The sequence below is a fragment of the Rattus norvegicus genome, assembly GCF_036323735.1.
Source record: "Rattus norvegicus strain BN/NHsdMcwi chromosome Y unlocalized genomic scaffold, GRCr8 chrY_unlocalized_1, whole genome shotgun sequence".
Taxonomy (NCBI): Eukaryota; Metazoa; Chordata; class Mammalia; order Rodentia; family Muridae; genus Rattus; species Rattus norvegicus.
Genome location: NW_026947367.1, coordinates 289246 through 311847, shown reverse-complemented (window position 1 = coordinate 311847; position 22602 = coordinate 289246). Strand labels below are relative to the sequence as shown.

The window sequence follows — 22602 nt, the reverse complement described above, 5'->3', positions numbered from 1 at the left end:
CAAACTGTTCTTTGCTTCATTATTGGTTACATGCTCTGAATGGTGAAATTTGGTCAGGGACTTGGCATGGATAGAAAAGATTTAGGAACATGGGATATTAGAGATTCTCCTAGATAATATTTTGTTCCCACGTTCATTACTATGAAATACAGTTCAATTTCTATGATTTCTCTGTCCTCCAAAGGTCAGTATTTTCTCCTCAGACCCTTAGTTGAATGAATATTGTATTTCACTTCTTATTGTATGTTCCTTGATAGGTGATTTTATAAATGTTCCTGAATGTGTACTCAAAAATTCGCATTTCCACTTCCATTTTTTGCAATGATTTCTGAACAAAGGCGCACAGCTACAGACTGAGTATAACAGTGTAAATATGGTGTACCGACATCAAATGATAAACTTTGAAATCCTATTTTATTCAAAATTTCCAGATATCAGTAAAGCAAAGGACCACATGGAGCATAGAATTCTCTTCTTTAGTCGCTTTTGATATCATCTGCAATATCTACATTCCAGTGTCTCACGGTCATATTTAAGGGTTTAGGATGTTTTACCATGATTCTTTCTTAAGACCAAACATAAGATAGAGGAGGATTGGCAGAAAGAAGAATGGCTTCTGGACCAGTGAAACCTCAACTTCAATAGGTTCATAAGAACAGGAGAGAGTCTATTTTGCAATGCCTTTGTGGATTCTACCTTCTTCACCTAGTTGCGCATAATCCATGTTAAAATTCCACCTAACTTCATACTGTAGGAGTCACCAAAAATACTATATATATATATATATATATATATATATATATATATATATATATATATATATATATGCCACCAAAAACTAGAAAAGATTGATGAAGCTAAGAAGTGCATTCTACCAGAAACCGGATGTAGATACATCCTGAGAGACGCAGCTAGAGCATGTCACATACAGAAGTGAATGCTAGTTGCAAACCAGTGAACTGAAACCGCCCTCTTGTTGGCAGATTTTGAGAAAGGATTGCAAGAGTTGAAGATGCTTTCAACACCATAAGAACAACTTTGCCAATGAACCAGAGCTTCCTGGTACTAGAACAATATTCAAAGACTTTACATGGACAGACCAAATGCCCTAAATGAATATGTGGCAGAGAATGGCATTAATGGGCACCAATGGAAGGAGAAGCCCTTGATCCAACCTAGGATTATCTTCTAGTTCAAGGGATTGTCAAGGGACCGAAAGTGTGGTGAAAAAGGGATAGTGAATATGTAGGGATGTTATGTGAAGGAAAATGAGAAAGAAAATAGTATTTTACATGTAAATATCGAAATATCTAATTTAAGAAACCACTAAAAGTTCCCAAAAAGTAAATAAAAGAATGATATAAATGATAAGAATACTGTCAACTAATCATGCCTATTGACTCAGAAATCTAAAGTGTTATTCAGAGTAATACTAGTGGAAAGACAGAGATGATGAAGTCTCAACTAGAAGCACTTCTCTCTCCCAAATATCAGAGTCAGATAGATACTGCACTTTTGGAATCCAAAGCATGGAGGAGTTTACTCTGAGCTGAGGACACAATACTTGCCTTTACATTCTTCTGTGGGACCTTTTTCATTTGGACAAAAAGAATGAAAGCCATGAGCTCTCAGGGAAAAACTGTGCCATTCCCAACACTTTCCCTTTGGAATAAAGAAATGAATTATATAAACACTATGACTTCCAGGAACCATAAGAACAGAGATATCCAGATGATTCTGAGAGGACCCTAGCTCCTGAATCCCATATGTTGAAGTCTAAGATCAATGTTTTCTGTTCAGCAATACCACTCAACCCTTACCAAGGAGTCACTGAGCTTTTCCAAGCACACATCTTTCTTCCTTTTTTTAGACAAAGAAAGAAAGGCATCTTCCTTCTCTCCATTTCTGATCTCTTCATCCTCTTTGTTTTCACTCCCTAATAGCTGTTTACTCTGAATTAAATGACAATTACTAAACCTTAGAGGTTCTTAAAGAATACGTGAGAGGCAGATGCAAACATGACAAAACTTGTGACATCACAGAAGAAGATAAAGCTCTCCAGCTTGCAAGAGATTTTTCAGGCAGTTCCTCATCATGATGTCACTGAGAACTGCCATGCCCTACTGGCTAAACAGCCTTCCTTACATTGACTAGATTTGAGGGTGCCCTTTCCTGGTATGTCTCCCGTGATTCAGTGGAAACCTTTATGTACTCCATCTCTCTAAGGAATATGTTATTCAAGGGTTTGGAAAGGATAGAAAAGATATTGTAACATGGAGTAGAGGAGATTCTTCTGAATAATAATTTTATTCCCAGGTACTTTTCATGAAATACAGTTCTATTTTGTAGGTTTTCTCTGTTTCCCAATGGCAAGTTTTTCCCAACAGACCTTCAATTGAATGAATACTGTATTTTACTTTCTTATTGTACATTCCTTGATATGGGACTTTATAAATATTGCTGAATGTGTACTCAAAATTTCTGTTTTCCAATTCCATTTTCTGCAATGATTTTGGCAACAAATGTTGCCCAGCTATAGAATGAATATAACAGTCCAAATATTGTGTACCTACTTGAAATGATAAACACCTAAATCCCTATTTAATCCCAAAATTACCAGACATCAGTAAAGCAGAGGACAACATGAACTATAGAATACAGTTCTCTAACTATTTGATATCAGTTCAGCTTTATCTACCTTACGGTGTTCCCGTGGCCAGACTTGAATTTTGTGGATCTTATACTATGATTCATTCTTCAGGAATAATAAGATCCTAGACGAAGACAGGGAGAGGTATGGCTTGAGCTCCAGGGAAACCTCAACATCAATATGTTCACAAGAACAGGAGGGAGTCTATTTGTTATTGTCCTTTGTAGATTCTACACTCTTGACTTAGTTGTGCAGAATCCATGTGAAAATCCATGTAGCGGAAGGATCCACCCAAAGGATATATATATATATATATATATATATATATATATATATATATATATATATATATATATATATATATATATATATATCACAAAAATTAGGTAATTTTGATGAATCTAAGAAGTGCATTCTGCCAGGAACCAGATATTGATATTTCCTGAGAGACACAGCTAGAGCATATTAAATACAGAAGTGAATGTGTTCTTGTAAATATAAAAATAAAAAATAAATTTTCTTTACCCTGCTAACTCTGGCACCAAAGTGTCTGAGATTCTCTGCTAGATATCTTGGGAGAAACACCTCACTCCTCAGCTGCGCAATGTTTCATGCCACCGCACATTTTCCAATACTCAAACCCTCACATAAAAAAACACACAACACAATACTCTTTGATCCAGTTGATTCGATATAATTGTCCATTTAAACATACAAACCAGGTACCATCCATTCCTTAGGAACATTAATAATGACGTGTAATTACACAGAGCAGAATCTTAAATTCACCTACCATGGCTTCTCACTCTGTCATCTTCCTTTCACTCTTTTTTTTCCTCTAGTCTCCTCCTCTCCCTTCAAACTTCTCTCTCGCTCATTCTGCCTTCTCCTCCCATGATAACCCTCCTTCTATCTTGTACCTGCCACTCACATATACTTTACAAATTCAATGGGGTCGTGGTTCTGGTGAAGTAACCTTAGTTCTGAGTACAGGACTATGCAGCTGACCTTGGGGCAGTGGAATTAGCATCAAACACAGATAACTTCAGGGCAAACCACAACATGAACAATAGTGTCAAACAAGTGAACTGAAAACAGACTTATTGTTGGTAGATTTTGAGAAAGGATTAGAAGAGGTGAAGGTGCTTTTAACCCTGTAAGAACAACAATGCCAATGAAACAGAGCTTTCTAGTAGTAGACCAATATTCAAAGAATGTACATGAACAGACCTATGTCTCCAATTGCATATGTTGTAGAGGATGGCCTTGTTGGGTAACAATGGAAATAGAACCCTTGGTCCTGCCTAAGTTTGACTCCCAGTTCAAGTGAATGTCCAGGGGCAGAAAGAGGGGTTATAATGAAAAGCTTAAGGGGACTGGTAAGGGATATTATAGTCAGGAAACTGGGAAAGGAATTAATATTTTAAATGTAAATTTAGAAATATCCAATTAAAAAAGCAATAAAATTTGTTAAAAATTAAAAAAAATTATGAAAGAAATAAAAGAAAAGAAATCTTCCGGTTAATCACAACTATTGACTCAGAATTTTAAGGGGTTACTGTCAGGTAATGGTATTCAGAGTAATACTAGTGGAAAGACTGATATGATGAAGTCTCATCTAGAAGCACTTGTTCCTCCCAGATATCAGTGACAGACACAAACTACATTATTAGAATTCAATGCATGGAGGAGTTTTCTCTGTGCTGAGGACACAATACTTGCCTTATCTTTCTTCCTTAGGACGTTTTCCTTCAAGGTAAAACGATAAAAGCTGTGATCTCTCAGGAAAAATTATAGTGCCCTTCCCAACACCTGGGTTTTGGGATAAAGAAATGAATTATATAAAGTATCTGACTTCCAAGAAAAATAACAAGTTATTTTTCAGATCTTCTGAGAAGCATGTCAGATGCTTCTGAGAGACTCCCAGCTCCTGATTCCATATGTGGAAATCTCAAATCAAGGCTATATCTTCAGTGAACCTACTCGACCTCTACCCAAGACTCAAGGACCTTTCCCACTGACCACGTATTTCTTCCCTTTTTATACCAAGACAGAAAGCCAGCTTCATATTCCCCATGTCTGATCACTTCATCCTCTGTTTCTCCCTCCCAAATTGCTGTATACAATGCATTAAAGGACAATTAATAAACCCTAGATGTACTGAAGGGATATCTGAGAGTCAGTTGCAGTCAGGACAACACTTGTGACATCACAGAAGAAGCTCGGGTTCCAGGATACAAGAGATTTTTCAGGGAGGGCCTAATGATGATGTCACTGAGAACTGCCGTAGACTACATGCTGTACAGATTTCCTTACATTGACCAGATTTGAGGGTGACACTTTCAGAAGAGTCTCCTGTTTAAGAGTGGAAACCTTTACATACTAAATCTCTCTAAAGGTAGAGACTTCTCTTTGTTTCATTAGGGGTTACCTGCTCTCAATGGACAAAGTTAGTTAGGGGTTTAGCATGGCTAGAAAAGATTTAGCAACAAAGAGTGAAGGAGATTCTTATAGATAATATTTTATTTCCAGGTTCATTCCTGTGACATAGAGTTCAATATCCCAGGTTTCCTCTATTTCCAAAGGCCAGTATATTGCCTACAGACCTTAATTGAATGAATATTGTATTTCACTTTCTCATTGTCCATTCCATGATAAGAGACTTTAATAATATTCCTGTATGTGTACTTAAAACTTCTGTTTCCAATTTTATTTTCAGCAAAGCAAATGACATAATGACTATAGAATTCAGTTCTCTAGTCCTATTTGATATCAGTACTATACTATCTACTTTCCTGTGCTCCCATTTCTAGACTTGAGTGTTGGATGTTTTACAATGATTCTCACTGAAAGCCAAACATAAGATATTGGAGGATGGGCAGAAAGAAGGATGGCTTGAGGACCAGTGAAACCTCAACTTCAATAGGTTCATAATAACTTGAAGGAGTCTATTTGGCACTGTCATTTCTGAACTCTACATTCTTGAACTACTTGCTCAGAATCCATGTCACAATTCCACCTAACCACATAGCTGTAGGAGCCACAAAAGTATATATATATATATATATATATATATATATATATATATATATACATCAGCCACCAAAACTAGATAATATTGATGTAGCTAAAAAGTGCCTTCTGCCAGCAACCTGATAAAGATATTTCCTGAGAGACACAGGTAGATCATGTCAACAACAGAAATTAATGCTAGTGGCAAATCATTGAACTGAAACAGACATCTTGTTAGCAGATTTTGAGAAAGGAATTCAAGAGGTGAAGGAGCTTTCAATCCCATAAGAACAACAATGTCAATGACCCAGAGCTTTCTGGTACTAGAACAATATTCAATGAATGTAGATGGACAGAGCTATGGCTCAAACTGCATGTGGCAGAGGATGACCTTGTTCATCACGAATGGAAGCAGAAGCTATTGGCCCACTCTAGGTTTGTCTCCCAGTTCAAGGGAATGTGAATGCACAGTCAGAGGGGTTAAAGAAGAAGGGGAAAGATATGGGTAGGAATCTTATGGGCAGTTAAATGGGAATCAAAATAACATTAAATGTTAATATAGAAACATCAAGTTAAAAAAAGCAATACAAATAAAGCTAAAACATAAAAAAATGAAAGGAATAAACGAAGAGAAAACTGACAGCTAATCATACCTAGTGACTCAGAGAAGTAAAGTGGTAATCAGTGGAAATATTAGTGGAAAGACTGAGATGATGAAATCTCAACTAATAGCACTGCTGCTTCCCAGACTGCACAATAGATATCCAAAACATGGAGGAATTTACTCTGAGCTAGGGACACAATACCTGTCTCTCCCTTTTTCCTTAGGACATGTTTCTTCTTATCAAAAAGAGTAAAGGTCATGAGCTCTCAGGAAAACAACTGTGCCCTTCCCAACACTTGACTTTTGGAATAAAGAAATTAATGATATAAACTCTCTGATTTCCAGGAACCATAAAATCAGGGAAGTCCAGATTCTTCTGAGAGCATCCCATCTCCTGATTCCCATAGGTGGGAGGCTCAGATAAAGGCTATCTCTTTAGCATTCCCACTAAATCACTACCAAGTACTCACTGAGCTATACCGAGGACCATGTATTCCTTCCTTTTTTATACCAAGACAGATGGCCAGCTTCCTTCGTTCTCCCCATATCTGATCTTTTCATCTCCTTTATTCTCCCTTCCAAATGGCTGTTTACTCTGAATTAGAGGCCAATTAGTAAGTACTAGAGGTACTGAAGGAATATATGAGAGGCAATTGCAGTCACGACAACACTTGTGACAACACAGAAGAAGATAGGGATCTCCAGGTTGCAAGATATTTTTCAGGCAGGTCCTAATGATGATGTCTCTGAGAACTGCCATGGCCTACCTGCTGAACAGATTTCCTTACATTGACCAGATTTGAGAGTGCCTTTTCCAGGTATCTCTCCTGTAACACAGGGGAAACCATTATGTATTCCATCTCCAAACCTAGTGAGTTTTTTTCCTTCATTAATGGTTTCATGCTCTGAATGGAGAAAGTTAATCAGGCATTTGGCATGGGTAGAAAAGGTCTAGAAACATGGAGTGGAGGAGTTTATTCTGGATAATAATTCTATTCCAAGGTCCATTCCTGTGACATACACTTCAATTTCCTAAGTTTTCTTTGTTTCCCAAAGGCCAGTATTTTCCCTCCAGACCTTTAATTGATTGAGTATTGTATTTCATTTTCGTATTGTACTTTCCTTATAGGAGACTTTTTATATATATATATATATATATATATATATATATATATATATATATATATGTATATATATATATATTCCAGATTGTGTACACAAAAATTCTGTTTTGCAATTCCATTTTTGCAATTAATAAGCAACAAAGCATGCCAATATATAGAGTGAATATAACAGTGTAAATATTGTATACCTACTTGAAATGATGAAGTCCAAAATCCTTATTTTATCCAAAAATTAGGAGGCAGCATTAAAGCAAAAAGGACATCATAGATTATAGAATGTGGATGTCTAGTCCCATTAGATGTCAGTTCTATAATATCTACCTTCCTGTTCCCAGGGCCAAACTTAAGGTTTTTGGAGGTTTTACCATAATTCTTTATTCAGGCCAAACACAAGACTCAGGAGGATGGGCAGGAAGAAGAATGTCTTGATGTCCAGAGATACCTCAACTTCAATAGGTTCAAAAATAACAGGAGGGAGTCTGATTGGCATTGGCCTTTGCTAATTCTACATTTTTGTACTAGTTGCACAGAATCTATCCTAAAATTCCCACTAACCACATAGCTGTAGGAGCCACCAAATATATACATAAATACATATATACATATATATATATGTGTGTGTGTGTATGTATATGTATATATGTATAAGTATGTATATGTACATATATAGATATATGATAGAGATAGATAGATAGATAGATAGATAGATAGATAGATAGATAGAGAGATCTGCCACAAACTACATAAGATTGATGATGCTAAGAAGTGCATGCTGCCAGGAAACAGATATAGATCTTTCCTGAGAGACACAGGTAGAGCATGCCAATTATAGAAATGAAGGTTAATTGGCAGACCAGTGGAATGTAAATGAATCTATTGTTAGTAAATTTGGAGAAAGGATTACCAGAAGTGAATGGGCTTTCAATACCATAACAACAACAGTACCAATGACCCATAGCTTTCTGGTACTAAAACAATATTCAAAGACTGTACATAGACAGAACTATGGCTGCAGCTGCATATGTAGCCTTGTTGGACATCAATGGGAGGAGAAGCTCTTAACCTACCAAAGCTAGTACCCCAGTGTAGGGGAATGTCAGGGTGTGCTGGGAAAGGGAGTGGTTGGTGAGGGGGAACACCTTTATAGAAGAACTGGTGGGGAAAGTGATTGGACTCTTATGACCGGAAAACTGGGAAAGTGAATAATATTTGAAATGTAAACAAAAATATCTAATATTTATAAAAGAAAAAATAAAAGTTTAACAAGCTGAAGAGCCAAAGTGAGGAGTCTCAATCCCACTAGAGAGGGTGAAGAAATGAACCTCAGGAGGGAAGAGTGAGGGACCTTGGTGAGAAAGGAGACAGTAAGGGAAAGATGGGAACATGGTCAGTTATTGGCGGGGAGTAAGACTGAAACCCTGAATTTCAGCAGAATGAATGGAAACAGGCAATCTCAGGAGCTAAAATGTTGGAGGTAGTTGGTGGCTCTAGAATATTCTAGAGACCTGAGAGGTATGAGACTATCAGGACTCAGTAAAATGCCGGGAGTGTGTAGAGGGACCTTGTAGAGACTACTTCCATGTGGAAGAGAGAGCATGGGTCTTTTTAGTGGGGAATTGAGTCCATTGAAGTTGAGAGATATTAAGGATTAGTGATGGTCACTTTCTCTTATTTTCATAATTGGAGGTTAGTTTATGCTTGTGTGCTTCTGTTTCTTTTGTTGTAAAGATTAATTTCTTGCTTAACTATGATTTTACTTGTCTCCTTGTGTTGGGGCTTGCCAGTTAGTGTCCTTTTTATTAATGGATATGCAGAAAAATATTTTATATCTGAAAAATTCCATGTCTTCTAAAACATCTAAAAATCAATCTGACTCTCAAACTCTTCCTGGGAAACATTTACCATCAGTCATGCAATCCCCAGGACCATCAAAATCTAAAAAGGGGTATCTAGAAACTTAACCATCGGCCCAAAGGTCTTTAGGATGTTCAGCAATTTCTCCAAGAGCTTGGTGCACCTAGAGAACAAAAGAACTAAAGCCATCTTCCCAGGGTGTTTTCCCAAGAACCACATATTTCTTCTTTCCTTTTATACCAAGACAGAATGTCAGCTTCCTTTTCCTTTTCCACATCTCTGATCTCTTCATCCTATTTGTTCTCCCTCCAAAATGGCTCTTTACTCTGAATTATAGGCCAATTAGCAAACCATAGATATAAGGAATAAATATCTGTGAGGCATTTGCTGTCAAGACGACACTTGTGACATCACAGAAGAAGCTAGGGCTCTCCAGGATACAAGAGCTTTTTCAGGCATTGCCTAATGATGATGTCACTTAGAACTGACATGGCTACCTTCTGAACAGCTTTCCTTACATTGACCAGATTCAAGGGTGTCCTTTCCGGGCGTGTCTCCTGTGACACAGTAGAAACTTTTATTTGCTACATCTCTTTAAAGTTACAGACTTCTCTCTGCTTCATTAGTGGTTACATGATCTGAATGGAGAAAGCTAGTCAAGGGCTTAGAAAGATCTAGGAACTCAGAGAGAAGGAGATTCTTCTGGAGATTAATTTTATTCCCAGGTCCAATCCCGTGACATAAAGTTCAATTCCCAAGGTGTTCTCTGTTTCCCAGGTGCCAGTATTTTCCCTACAGACCTTTAATTGAGTGAAAATTGTCCTACATTTTTTGATTTTACATTCATTGATAGGGGACATTATATATGTTCCTGCATGTGTACTCAAAATTTTCATTTTTCCAATTCGATTTTTTGCAATAAATTTGGCTACAAATTGGGCCCAGTTATAGAGTGAATATAACAGTGTAAATATTGTGTACCTTTTTCAAATGTTGAACTTCCAAATACTTATTTTGTCCATAAATTACCAGACATCAGTTAAGCAAAGGACAACATGGACTATAGAATGCGGTTTTGTAGTTCTTTTAGATCAATTCTCTAATATTGACCTGGCTGTGGTCCCAGGGCAAGACTTGAGGATTTTGGATGTATTAACACGATTCTTTCTTCAGGCCAAACATCAGTTTCTGGGTAATGGTCAGCAAGAAGATTGGCTTGAGGTCCAGTGAAACCTCAACTTCCGTAGGTTATAAGAACAGGAGGGAGTCTATTTGGCATTGTCATTTGTGAATCCTATATTCTTGACCTAGTTACACAGAATCTAAGTATATCTTCCATCAAAATTCTTAGTAGTAGAAACCACCAAAAGTATATATATATATATATATATATATATATATATATATCCGTCACCAAAACTAGATGGATTGTTGAAGCTAAGAAGAGAATGCTGCCAGCAACTGGACATAGATCTTTACTGAGAGACACAGCTAGATCATGTCAAATACAGAAGTGAGTGCTAGTGGAAAACCAGAGAACTGAAAATGGACCTCATGTTTGTAGATGTTTAGAAAAGATTACAAGAACTGAATGGACTTTCAACCCCATAAGAACAACAATTCAACTAAGCAGAGCTTTCTGGTACTAAACCAATATTCAAAGACTGTGTACGGACAGACCTATGGCTCCAACTGCATAGGTAGCAGAGGATGGCCTTGTTGGGCCGCAATGGAAGGAGAAGCCCTTCCTCCTCCTTAGGTTTGACTACAAGTTCAAGGGAATGTCAACGTGCAGTAACGGGGGTTATAGAAGTAGGTTAGTGGGACTGCTTAGGAATCTCATGGACAGGAACCTGGGAAATAATATTTGAAATGTAAATATAAAAATATCCAATTAGAAAAGCAATAAATATTGCTAAAAATAAAAAGAGAGAGAAAAAGAAAAGGTAACTGCAAGCAAATCACACCTATTGACTCAGAAATCTAAAGGGTAACTTTCAGGGAATGGTAGTCAGAGTAATACTAGTGGAAAGACTGAGATGGTGAAGTCTCAAATAGAAGCACTTCTCTCTCCCAGATATCACTGTCAAACACATACTGCACTATAAGAATCCAAAGCAAGGACGAGTGTCCTCTAAGCTGAGGACACAATACTTGTCTTTCCCTCCTTCCTTAGGACCTTTCTCTTCTCGGAAAAGTTATAAAAGCCATGAGCTCTCAGGAAACAACTGGGCCCTTTCCAATACCTGGCTTTTGGAATAAAGAAATTAATGATACAAACTCTCTGATTTCAAGGAGCAGGGAAGTCCAGATTTTTCTGGGAGACTCTCAGTTCTTAAGTCCTATACGTTGACGGCTGAGATAGAGGATATCTCTTCAGCAAACCCACTCAACCCCTAACCAGGAAACACTGATCTTTCCAATGGACCAAGTGTTTCTTCCTTTTTTAGACAAATACAGAAGGCGAACTTCTTTCTCCCCATCACTGTTCTTTTTACCCTCTTTCTTCTCACTCCCAAATGATTATTGACTCTGAATTAGAGACCAATTAGTAAACCCTAGAGGTACTGAAGGAATATCTGAGAGGCAGTTGCAGACACAACAACACTTGTGACATCACAGAAGAATATAGGGATCTCCAGGATAGAAGAGATATTTCAGGCATGGCCTAATGGTGATGTCACTTAGAGCTGCATGGCCTACCTGCTAAACAGCTTTCCTTACATTGAAAAGATTCAAAAGTGGCTTTTCAAGGAGTTTCTCCTGAGACACAGTGGGAAACTTTACTTACTACATCTCTCTAAAGCTAGATACTTCTCTTTGCTTCATTAGTGGTTAAATTGTCTGAATGGAGAAAGTTAGTCAGGGACTTGGAATGGGGAGAAAAGGTCTAGGAACATGGAGAAGAGGAGATTCTTTGGATAATAATTTTATTCCCAGGTCCATTCCTGTGACATACACTTCAATTTCCCAGGTTTTCTCTGTTTCTCTAAGGCAAATATTTTCCCTACAGACCTTCAATTGATGAAATATTGTATTAATATTTTTTCTACATTCCTTGAGAGGGGAAATATATATTCCTGAATGTGTACTCAAAAATTGTTTTCCAATTCAATTTTTGCAATGATTTTTGCAAAAAAAGGAGCATAGGTACAGAGTGAGTAAAACAGTGTAAATATTGTGTACCTACTTCAAATAGTAAACTCCCAAATCCTTATTTATTTCAAAAATTTTTCAGACATCAGTAAATCAAAGGACCACATGGAGTAACAAATTTGTTTCTCTAGACCTTTTTGATATCAGTACTACAGTATCAACCTTCCAGTGTCCCAGTGACAGATTTGAGGGTTTTGGATGCTTTTCCATGATTCATTCTTCAGGCCAAACAGAAGATTCAGGAGGATGGGCAGGGAGAAGAATGACTGAAGTCCAGGGAACACTGTACTTCAGTAGTTTCATAAGAAAAGGAGTGACTCTATTTGCCATTTTCATTTGTGTTTTCTACATTCTTTTTTTTTTTCTTTCAGAGCTGGGGACCGAACACAGGTCCTTGGGCTTACTAGACAAGCGCTCTTCCACTGAGCCAAATCTCCTACCCGGCTTCTACATTCTTGACCTAGTTGAGCAGAATCCATGTTAAAATTCGTCCTTACTTCCTCACTGCAGGAGCCATCGAACTGTATGTATATATATATATATATATATATATATATATATATATATATATATATATGAATGCCACAAAAACTTGATAATATTGATGAAGCTAAGAAGTGCATTCTGTCAGTAACCAGATATAGATCTTTCCTTAGAAAAAATTCATAAATGAGTGCTAGTGGCAAACCAGTGAACTTAAAATGGACCTCTTGTTGGTAGATTTTGGGGAAGTATTACAAGAGGTGAAGGGGCTTTAACCTCATATGAACAACAATGCAAATGAATCAGTGCACTCTGGTACTAAACCAATATTCAATGTAGGTACACAGACACAACTATGGCTGGTTAAGTCCTCCTTAAGCATCAATGGAAGGACAACCCATTTGTTCTCCCTGGGTTAGACTCACAGTTCATTGGAACGTAAAGGGGCAGTTTGGGGCATAATAGAACAAGAGCAGGAGCATGGTTAGGGATCTTATGGGCAGGAAACTGGGAAACGAAATAACATTTCAATATAAATATAGAAATATCCAATTAATAATAAGGAATAAAATATGGTAAAAAATAAAAAAATGAAAGAAATTAAAGAAAAGAGTACAATCAACTAATAACACCTATTGACTCAGAAATCTAAAAAGTCATTGACAGGGAATGGTAGGCAGAGAAATACTAGTGAAAAGACGGGGACAATGAAGTGGCGAATAGGATCACTTCTCTCTCCCAGATAACAGGGTCAGACACAAACTGCACTAAATGAATCCAAATCATGGAGTAATTTACTGTGAGCTGAGGACACAATACCTGCATTTCCCTCTTCCTTAGAAACTTTTTCATCTGTGACAAAAAGAATAAGTGTCATGAGCACTCAGGTAAACAACTATTCCCTTCCTAACTCTTGAATTTTGTAAGAAATTAATGGTATAAACTCTCTGATTCCAGGAACCATAACAAGCAGGGAAGTCAAGATGCTTCTGAGAAGCTCCCAACTACTAATACCCATATGTGGAAGGCTCAGGTCAAGGATATCTCTTCAGCGAATCCACTAAACACCTGCGCAGGACTCACCGATCTTCCCTATAGACCACATATTTCTTACATTTTTTATACAAAGACAGAAGGGCAGCTTCCTCCTCCCCATCTCTGATATCATCTTCCTCTTTGTTCTCCCTTGCAAATGGCTCTTTACTCTGAATTTGGAGCGAATTAGTAAACCCTAGAGGTACTGAAGGAATATCATCAATTCAATTGCAGTCAGGACAACACTCGTGACATCACAAAAGAAGCTAGGCCTAAGCAGGATAAAAGAGCTTTTTCAGGGAAGGCCTAATGATGATATCAGTGAGAATTGCAATAGCCTACCTGCTGAACACCTTTCCTTACATTGACCAGATTCGAGTTTGCACTTTCCTGGTATGTCTCCTGTTACACAATAAAAACCTATACATAACCCATCTCTCTAAAGATAGAGACTTCTCTCTGCTTCACTAGTGGTTACATGCTTTCAATGGAGAAAATTAGACAGGGACTTGGCATGGGTAGAAAAGATTTAGGAACATGGAGTGTAGGAGATAATTCTAGATAATATTTTTATTCCCAGTTTCATTCCTGTGATATACAGTTCAATTTTCTCTGTTTTCTCTGTCTGCCAAAGGCCAGTATTTTCCCTACAGACCTTTAATTGAATGAATATTGTATTTCAATTCCTTATGGTTAATTCCTTGACAGGGGATATTGTAAATATTCCTCAATGTGTACTCGATAATTCTGTTTTCCAATTCCATTTTCTGCAATGATTTTGGTCACAAAGGGTGCCCAGCTATAGAGTGAGCATAACAGTTTAAATACTGTGTACATCCTTCAAATGATAAACTCCCAAATCCTTATTTTAACAAAAAATTACCAGACATCAGGAAAGCAAAGGACATCATGGGTTATTGGATTTGGTTATCTAGTCCCATTTGATATCAGTACTACGCGATCTGTCTTCCAGTGTTCCCATGGTCAGACTTGAGGGTTTAGGATGTTTTACCATGATTCTTTATTAAAACCAAAAGTAAGATATCAGATGATGGGCAGGAAGAAGAATGGCTTGAGGACCAGTTATACGACTACTTCAATAGGTTCATAAAAACAGGGCGGAGTCTATTTGCATTGGCATTTTTTAGTTCTACATTCTTGACATAGTTGGGCAAAATCCATGTGAACATTCCACTTGACGAAAGAGGTGTAAGACGCACCAAATCTATATTTGTACTCATCAGACAACCAAACTAGATAGGAATGATGAAGGTAAGAAGTGCATTCTGCCAGGAGCCAGATATAAATATTTACTGAGAGACACAGATACAGCATGTCAAATAGAGAAGTGAATGCTGGGACCAAACCAGAGATCTGAAAACGGACCTCTTGTTGGTACATTTTGAAAAGATTCGAAAAGCTGAAGGTGCTTTCAACACTAGAAGAACAACAATGCCAGTGAACCAGCGCTTTCTCATAATAGACCAATATAAAAAGAAAGTACATGGACTAACCTATGCCTTCAAATGCATATGTGGCAGAAGATGGCCATTTTGGGCAACATTGGAAAGAGAAGCCCTTGTACTCCCTACTTTGTCTCCCAGTTCAAGGGAATGCATTGCGGCAGAAAGGCTGATTTGAAAGAAGGAAATGGAATGCGTAGTAACCTTATGGGCAGGAAACTGGGAAAAGAAATAATATTTTAAAAGTAAGTATAGAAACATTCAGTTAAAAAATCAAATTTTGGTAAAAAATAAAAAAAGAATGATATAAAAGAAAGAGAGTTGCCAAGTAAGACATATTCATGCAGAAATCTGAAGTGTTATTCAGAATAATACAAGTGGAAAGACTGAGATGATGAAGTCTCAACTACAAGTACTTCCCTTTCCCAGATATCAGTGTCAGACACAAACTGCATTATAGGTATCCAAAGCATGGAGGAGTTTACTCAGAGCTAGATACTTCTTTTTCACTTCTTCCTTAGGACCTTTTATACTTGACAAAAAGAGTGAAGGTCATGATGCCTAATGATGATGTCACTGAAAACTCTCATGGACTACCTGATGAACAACTTTCCTTACATTGACAAGATTCAAGTTTGCACTTTAAAGGTATGTCTCCTGTGACACAGTGGAAACCATTATATATTCCTTCTCTCTAATTCACTAGTGGTTCTCGCTGATTCACTAGTGGTTACATGCTGTGGCGCTTGACATGATTGAAAAAGATTTAGGAACATGGAGAGTAGGAGATTCTCCTAGATAATATTTTTATTCCTAGGTTCATTCTTGTGACATACAGTTGAATTTTCTAGGTTTTCTCTGTTTCCCAATGACCAGTATTTTCCCTACAGACGTAAAATTGAATGAATATTATATTTCAATTTCTTTTTTTTTATTAACTTGAGTATTTCTTGTATACATTTCCAGTGTTAGTCCCTTTCCCGGTTTCCGGGTAACATCCCCCTCCCCCCTACCCTTCTTAATGGGTGCTCCCCTTCCCATCCTCACCCCATTGCTGCCATCCCCCCAACAATCTAGTTCACTGGGGGTTCAATCTTAGCAGGACCCAGGGCTTCCCCTTCCACTGGTGCTCTTACCAGCTCTGGAAAAAAAAGAACTTAAATATCCTGTATTTCAATTTCTTATTGTAAATTCCTTGTTAGGGGACTTTGTAAATATTTCTCAATACACACAAAAATTCTGTTTCCAATACCATTTTCTGCAATGATATGGTCACAAATGGGGCCCAGCTATAGAGTAACTATAATAGTGTACATTCTGTGTACTTACCTTAAATGCTAATCTCCCAAATTCTTATTTTATCGAAAAATTACCAGACATCAGGAAAGCAAAGGACAACATGGACTATTGAATTCTGTTTCTTGTCCCATTTGATATCTGTACTACCCTATCTAGCTTCCAATGTTCCCATGGACAGACATGAGGGTTTAGGATGATTTACATGATTCTTTCTTCAGGCCAAACGTAAGATACCATATGATGTGCAGGGAAAAGGATGGCTTGAGGACCAGTTATACGTCTACTTCAGGGTTGGGGATTTAGCTCAGTGTTAGAGCGCTTGCCTAGCAATACAAGGCCCTGGGTTCAGTCCCCAGCTCCGAAAAAAGGAGAAAAAATAAAGTTTACTTCAGTAGGTTCATAAAAACAGGGGGAGTCTCTTTGAAATTGTCATTTTTGAATTCTATATTCTTGACATAGTTTTTCAGAATCCATGTTAACTTTCCAATTAACTTCATAGGTTTAAGAGGCACCAAAGTACATATGTATACATCAGACAAAAAACCTAGATAAGATTGATGAAGGTAGGAAATACATTCTGCAAGGAACTGGGTACAGATATTTACTGAGAGACACAGATACAGCATGTCAAATACAGAAGTGAATGCTAGTAGCAAACCAGTGATCTGAAAACGGACCTCTTGTTGGTAAATTTTGAAAAAGGATTAGAAGAGCTGAAGGTGCTTTCAACCCCATAAGAACAACGATGCCAGTGAACCAGATCTTTTTAATACTAGACCAATGTACATAGAAAGTACATGGACTGACTTATGGATACAAATGCATATGTTGCAGAGGATGGCTTTTTTCGGCAACATTGGAAAGAGAAGCTCTTGTCATTCTTAGTTTGTCTCCCAGTTAAAGGCAATATCATGAAGCAGAAAGGTTGGTTAGAGTAGAAGGAAATGGAAAAGTTAGCAATCTTATGTGCAGGAAACTGGGAAGGGAAATAATATTCAAAATGTATATATAGAAACATCTCGGAAATCTGAAGTGGTAGTCAGAGTAATAGTAGTGGAACGACTGAGTTATTGAAGTCTCCACTAGAATCACTTCTCTCTCTCAAATATCAGTGTCAGACCCAAACTTCACTATAGGTATCCAAAGCATGGAGGAGTTTACCGTGAGTTAGGGACACAATACTTGTTTTTCCCTTCTTCCTTAGGACCTTTTCTTCATGAAAAAAAGAGAGGAAGCCCCGGTTCCTGCTTAGATTGATCCCCCAGTGAACTAGATTGTTGGGGAGAGGGCTGCAATGGAGGAAGGATGGGGAGGGGAACACCCAAAAAGAAGGGGAGGGAGAGGGGTTAGGGGGATGTTTGCCGGAAACCGGAAAAGGGAATAACAATCGAAATGTATATAAGAAATAGTCAAGTTAAAAAAAAAAGAAAAAAAAAAGAAAAAAAGAAAAGAAAAAAAAGAAAAGAAGAGTAAAGGTCATGACCTCTCAGGAAAACAACCGTGCCCTTCACAACACTTGGGTTTTGGAATAAAGGAATGAAGGATATAAACTCTCTAATTTCCAGGAACCATAAGAACAGGGAAGTTCATTTGCTTCTGAGAGCCTCACAGTTCCTTAGTCTCTTATGTAGAATGCTCAGATCAAGGCTATCTCTTCAGCGATACCACTCAACCCCTACCAAGGACTAACTGAGTTTTCCAAAGGACCATGTATTTCTTCCCTGTTTTTTATACCAAGATAGAAGGCCAGCTTCCTCCCCATTTTGTATCTCTTCATCCTCTTCATTCTTCCTCCGACACTAAGATTTACGGAACCAAAGAGGATTAACAAGGAGAAAGGGCAAAGAAAAATGCTTGAATTTCACTCAGAAGAAGGAATAAACTAATTAGAGGAGGCAGATGGAAGGAAAGGATTGGGTGCCTAAGGGGATGGGAAGGGAAATGTGCTTTGAGAATCATTTCTTGGGAGAGACGAGCAAGAGGGAAAGAGGGCCAAGAGAATAAACTGAAATCAGTGATAGTCCAGGGTGGGTGCTATATCTATGATTTACCAGCAATCTGGGATGGGTGAGGCTACACTGGTGTCCATGAGGGTGACTTTAGCTGAGACTCGTAACAGTGGGGATACAGATACTGAAATGGTCACTTTCTGTAGCCACAGAGGACCCAAGGTGGAAGGATAAGGACCCAAACCCAGCCCCAAAATTTTGACCCAGAAATTGCCCCCTCTATAGGAAACACAAGGACAGAGATGGAAGAGGAAATGAGGGAATGGCCAAAGGATAAGTGGCCGGATGTGAGACTTATCCTATGAGCAAACCACAAACACTGACATTATTAATGGTCCTTTCTTATGTTTGCATTTTATGTTTATTTTCCTCTGCGAGGCTCCACCAAGGGACGACTGACACTGAAGCAGACGCGCACGGTCAAATATCAGATGGAGCTCAGTGAGTCTCACTGAAGAACTGAAGGAAGGACTGAGAGAGGTAGAGAAGCACAATGGTCACCACGTGGGTTCACTAAACCCGTTGCCTGTCTGTGGATCCTGTTCTCCTACCCGGGCTGCGTTTTCAGGACCTGCTGGGAGACAATGAATCTAGTCTTGCACAGACTTGATGTGCCCGAGGAGGGGATGTACCCAGAGTGGTCCTCTGCTCATTCAGTATAGAATGGGAGAGGATAGGAGGAGGTACTATAAATGGTGGGAGCCTGGAGGAGTGTGGTTGACAGGGCAGCATTAAGAATGTTACCTGGTGAATATGTACAAACACTTTAGCAAGGGGCAAAGGCATGACATCATGGGGACGGGGGCATGGCATCATGGGGGTGGGGCATGACATCATAGGTTTGGGGCATGATATCATAGGGGTGGGTGAATGACATCATAGTGGTCGAGGCATGATATCATGAAGCTTAAGAGAAAATAGATGAAACTAGAAAAAAAAAATCAGCCCAAGAGGGAACTGAGACCTAGAGACACAAACATGGAAGGCCTTTACCTATGCATAGTATCAGCTGTGCGATTAATCATATTATATCTACAATCCACAAATGCAGAGAGAACAAAGGAAAGGAGAAGGCCCGTGAGGGGAAAAGCATAGACCTATCTGAAAGGAAAAGTTGAACAGATTCTGTGAGTGAGTGAGGGCGACTGAGGACAGAAGCGGAGGGTCAGCGGGGAAGATGGAGGGATAGCGCGGTGCAGAGAGAAACAGCCAGAAAAAGGGAACATACGAGTTAATGTGGAAACTCGATGAAAACACTGATTAATTCATGGTGTCTAGAGGGCCACGTTCCTGAGGATTTAATCTGACAGAGAATGCAGAGTACGAACCTGCAATCCTTTGAAATCGAGCAAGTAGGACTTCAGGGTCGGGGATGGGGCACATTCAGTGGAGTCAATTTCTGAGGAGGTAAAATGGAGATCCCTGAACAACAGACTGATGCTGGGAAAGAGATTATAAAGATATAGCAAATGAGGGCTTCCTGGTACCTTAAACCTGCAACTGATGTAAATGCACAGGAAAACCCTTGCTGCACTCTAAGGTTTGGTTAGCCGTTGTTCACCCTGAGAAATTATACAAACAATGATAGTGTGTCCCTGAATACCTTCTAACAGAGCTGTGACACTGAAATCCTTGGAAGAAACCATAATTCACTTTCACGCAGACCAATCTTCTGCTGGCTGAATGTTTCCTGGGTCCACTCCATCCTTTCACACCTGTTGTGCACCTGGACACTCTAGGAAGGAGACAAGAGATGAGTGTATGTCTGTGTGTGTGTTTGTTTGTATGTGTGTGTGTGTGTGTGTGTGTGTGTGTGTGTGTGTGTATCTGTATATTGGTTATCGTCTGTGTGTCTGTATTTGTGTATATGTGTGTGTATGTGTGTGTGTGTCTCTGTGTGTGTCTGTATGTGTTTTTGTGTCTCTCTATGTGTGTATATGAGTATGTGTCTGTGTGTTTGTGTATGTGTGTGTGTGTCTGTGTCTGTGTGTTTGTCTGTGTCTGTCTGTGTCTGTGTGTATGTCAGTTTGTCTGTCTATGTCTTTTACTGTGTTTCTCTGTGTATCTGTGTGCGTTACATGTGTGTGTGTGTGTTTGTGTGTGTGTGTGTGTGTGTGTGTGTGTGTGTGTGTGTCCGTCATGCATAAGCTAACCATCCTCACACAGACTGTCTGGATTGCTTTTATATTAAGGAGGTTGGCGAATGTTTCTCTTGTCCTAAAAGACCACTCTGGTTCTCAACTCTCTCTGTGAAGCCATGACAGGTTGAGTAATTTTCATGTGTGAGGAGTCTGTCCTATTGAAACTTGCTTTCTCGGATACAATATCACTTGAAAAACACATCTCAACATTTACTATCCTTATTCCGTGATCCCTTGAGGGGATTATTCCATTATTATTATTATTATTATTATTATTATTATTATTATTATTATTATTACAAGATTATTCCATCATATTGCTCTCTGCATTGTTACCAGTGTGCTAAAGTTCATTGACGTTAGGAAGAAAGATTTTGTTTCAAATGGGTCACATTGGATGGCCATGTCTTTGTTCTTGGAACTGAAAGATTTATTTGCATGCTCCCAGGATCAAATATATTAAAGTACAGAAAGTTCCTTGGTCCTCTACATGAGAGTGACACCAAATTATGGAGGAGTAAGACAGTTTTCACAATGTTTCAGGCTTTGGGGATTGGTAGACGTTACATAGCCATCTTTTTATTCAAAGCAAGAATAGTCAAAATTATTAATAGAAGGCAGAAAATTTTAACAACATATTTTTGCTGGCTAATTTAAATTCCTGTATTGTATCTCTAAAACATTATACATTCTCTCTCAGGTTCTTCTTGAAATTGTTTGAAGAAGTGAAAACTGGTATGTGTTTATTTGTTCACATTCATAAAGCATGGCCATTGCTCTAGTGATGGACAGATGGCACAACTTTTAAGAGGCAAACTGACTTTCTTCCCAAAGAAATAAATCTTCAACTTCATGGAGGCAGTTTCATTCTTAGGTACAAATGTTTAAAATCCCCTGAGAATGCTTCCTACAGCTATCATTTCCTGTATATTGTAATATCCTCGGAAATGGGTTTTCTCTTTGCATTTTGTTTCAAGTATTAAGATCTACAAGAAAATTTTGATTGCGTGTATCATTTGGAGATGTTGTCTTTTTTTCTTTCCTATAGATGGATTCTGGGTTGTAGACTCTCAGGCATTTTATGATCCATCTCTCACAATAGGGGCTGCAAATGACATGAGTCTTCATCAGGAATAAAGGAAAGAAGACAGGTAAAGTAATAGAGAACTCCCTGATGTATTTATCGCCTCTGAGTCTGAGATGACTGTTGTCATTAACCTGTATATATAAACTTTAACTTTGAAACAAAGTACACTCCCATGAGTTTCAGCCTTTGTACTTTCATTGTGTAAATATTTGCAATAAAGAGAGCATTAAAAGTAATAAAGTTGTGTGATGTGTATAACTCTTTTAACAGTTTCCCTTGTATAACTTAATAGAATATATAAATGCTTTTCCTTCATGGTAAATGTAATGAAGACAATGTCTCTTCTAACAATATATGTAGTAATTTTGACCTCTATAAAATTTAATATGTGCATAACTTGCCTAAACATCCACCGCAAATACTTATGGGATACTTTCTATACTTACTCAGTGTTTTTTCATAAATATTGTGTTAAAATGCATTTAGCAGAATAGATATTGTGGTGGATGCAGGGAGGAAGGAAACTGAATGGGACGGGAAGTAGAGAAAGTAATGGGTAGGAGGAAATAGGTATAGTGGTTTTGCAGGAATTAGGTATAGTGGGTTTGGAGGAATTAGGTATAGTGAATCCATGGAAAAGGGAATGGAAAACACAAGTGTTGGGTGGGCAACTCTAGGAAGTGCC

General features: G+C 38.2%; 1 long non-coding RNA gene across 1 annotated transcript; it reads left to right on the top strand.

Annotated features, from left to right (window-relative positions):
- Nucleotides 1-4947: 4947 nt before the first annotated feature.
- Nucleotides 4948-22135, top strand: LOC134484542 (uncharacterized). Its single transcript, XR_010061983.1, has 5 exons — nucleotides 4948-5048; nucleotides 15903-16029; nucleotides 19068-19169; nucleotides 21531-21704; nucleotides 21879-22135. It is a non-coding gene; the product is annotated as an uncharacterized LOC134484542 (long non-coding RNA).
- The last annotated feature ends 467 nt before the right edge of the window (nucleotides 22136-22602 follow it).